Genomic DNA, 3,292 nt, shown 5'->3' on the forward strand with positions numbered 1-3,292 from the left:
TTTAAAAAAACCCAAAAGACGACAATGCACCTAACGTTTCGGTCGGCCGCTGCTTGGCGCGATTTTCCATCCATCTCCGATATTTATTGTACTTAATGCACCACGTCCATAAGAGGTGTTATCCTTGGACTAATACCTGTATTCAGCCTATCAACGGTGTATACATTAAGGTTGATACTCAGATGGCTACTTATGTACTGTTTCCGCGCACCCATGTACAGCTCACAAGGCTTGGGGTGAGTAGGTGTTATAGTAAGAGATTTTTGTCCAAGATAACACTTGACCACGTGATTGTTTAGCATACATGTATAACGCGCCTGTCCCTGGTTGTATAAATTTTTCAGGGACATCATCTGCATGTAAAATAATAATTTTCATGCTAACAGTGGCACTCCGTCCGTTACGACGGCGAGGGTTCCAATTGATCCGATCAACAGAATAGCCTGCTCGTGAAATTAACGTGTAAGTGGCTGAGCACTTCACAGACACGTGTAGCCTTAACGTAGTTCTCGGGGAGATTGAGCGTGACACAGAGTGTGAAAAGGCTGACCCCTTTGAAATACAGATACAACAGAAACAGGAAGAAAGAAGGAGAGAAAGTTGCGGTGAAAGCGTACAGTATGGTTCGCCACAAACCACTACCGGAGCCTCGTGGAGCTTTAGGTGTTTTCGCTCTATAAGCACTCACAATGCCCGGTCTGGTAATCGAAACCACGATCCTACGACTGCGAGTCCGCTGCGCTAACCACTGGGCCATTGCGTCTCCACTTCCATGCTAATATATTGAATACATAGGCATGGTATTAAAAGTGTTTGCACTAACTTCACTATTGGTGTCCGTGAATAGTTTACATTTGCGAAGGTAAGAGACTGAGACAAACTATGAGTGTCAATTTTCATGTCTGCTGCTGCTGCTAACAGTGTTATAACCGAAATCTTTAATCTCGAGGCTGATAGCTTATCACAACGTTTTTCTGACTCGCTTTTGACACACCGAGTGAAGGCGCACATCTTCCAATTGTGCTTCACATCCTACTGAAAATACTACTACCACAACAACAACTACTACTACTACTACTACTACTACTACTACTACTACTACTACTACTACTACTACTACTACTACTACTAATAATAATAATAATAATAATAATACCTCCATCCATATCTCTCATTTAATGTTGTGAAAGTGCTTTGAATGTTCGGCAAACGATTTCTAGGTCGTGGAATCAATTCCCAGACAGAGCCCTTCATTTCACGTTGCTTCAGTCCACTCGCGCTGAAAACTGATACCAGCGACACCTAGTATTACTTGCATTGTCACCAGTACTTCATTCAAAAGTATAGTTGACTTCAGCATGATATAAAGGCGGCGCGTAACTAGACATATGTATATGTCCAAGGACTTCCATTGGCCAGAACTGACCATCCGCATCTGCATGCATATGTCTGGACACATTTTTTTTCTCGTAAAAAAACTAATAGTTGTCCATACTTGAGAATTTCACCTTTCCGCGATACTAATGTTATTCGAAGAAAAGGCTGCTACTCTTGGACCGACGCAGCTCGGCGCCAGTATCATTGTATAAATAATACTGCCCCCGACACTCTACCGATTATGCCAAGAGATATTAGCGCCAGTATATTGTCGTCAACTATGTTTACAATGAGCATTACCATTTAGTCTGCATTTGAATAGACTGCATAACAAAAGTCACAGATCAGTCAGGAAGTATCGCTCTATTGAGATAAACAAAAGAATTTTAAAATAACTGTTTCGCAATACATACCAGGAAACACCTGCACAAGTAATGAGATTGCATCTCATGAGACTAGTTTGTTTTGTCACATGTGGAAAAAAAAACAAATAAACTAAAACACTATTCAAATAGGAACGAGATACGACACCCTCACTAAGATAATATGTAAATATGAAAAATTATTTGCAATAATATGATTGGTATTAATTTAACCCGCATCTGTGGAGAACAACTGTGAACTTTAGCAATGATTATTCATGATTACTTTGTATGATTCTCCAGCTCTCAGTTTCAAGAAATTAAACAGAAATTATCTTAGGCTAACTAACTACTATAGAGAGTAGTTATAATTAAGGCAACTTTGGATCAACAGCAAAAATACTTTCAAATGAGATTACTTGGAAATAACACATAGTAAATCCAATAACAGATGGCATTAAAGATTGCAGATGGTATAACAAATTTTGCATCGTTTGAAAGAGGAGAAAATCTATAAAAGAATAAAAGATTAAAGAGAAAGCATGTTTTGTTTCTCCTGTGTGTTTCTCTCTTTCTTAGAATAAAATATTGCCCCAAAAGATATATGTGTGTAAAAAAACATTATGAGAATGTGTTCTCCCAATAGTAAGATAGTGTGGAGAGATATTTTAGTCGTATAAATTCTCGCTTTATTACTGGAAAGATTGTTGCATGAGATAATATCACGAAGTCTTTGACTTTGCCGTTCTTGGCAAGTTGCAATTGTGCTTCGAAGAAATCTTAGAATTATCATAGCGACTAAAAATAATCTACATGAAATAATATTTTTGCTTTTAATTAATTTATTTTTCTATTTTCCTGTTTTAAACTTTTTTTGTTTTCATTCGCCTTTCTATAAATTGCGATATTCTTGTAAAAAATTAAAATTTTCTGACACTGTTTAGAAAGAGCATTTAAAATGTATAGAATTCAATTCTGAAATGACTAATTATTTATCAATTAAACTTCGAATGAAAATGTTTCGTTATTTAGTTATTAAAATACAGCTAAAATTAGTTAAACCGTCGTTTTGCCTTCACTTCCCTTCGCTGTAACTTTCAATAACAAAGAAAAACTAAACAAACGAGAAAGCAACGAAGAAAAACAAAAGAAAACCGTCAAAAACAAAAGCACATTTTTAAAAATCGATAATAGTAAGATTCTGACGTCGATTGTTATCGCCAGCAAAAGAATGCAAAACAAATACTGACTTTTAATTTTAGATTAGTTGGTGATTTTATGAAAAACACAAAAATAATGAGAACAATACAAAGATGTTTGGAGAGGAAAGCAAGGGTTGTTTGAAAACTAGCTAGGAGTAACAGAGTTACAGAGCAAGGAATAGTGGAGAGCGAGAGAGAGAGAGAGAGAGAGAGAGAGAGAGAGAGAGAGAGAGAGAGAGATACATACTTAACATGCATGCATACATGCATATGTATATGTGTGTAGGTATATATGTATCTATCTATCTATCTATCTATCTATATCTATATCTATCTATCTATCTATCTATA

The sequence above is a fragment of the Octopus bimaculoides genome, chromosome 7, assembly GCF_001194135.2.
Source record: "Octopus bimaculoides isolate UCB-OBI-ISO-001 chromosome 7, ASM119413v2, whole genome shotgun sequence".
NCBI classification, from domain to species: domain Eukaryota; kingdom Metazoa; phylum Mollusca; class Cephalopoda; order Octopoda; family Octopodidae; genus Octopus; species Octopus bimaculoides.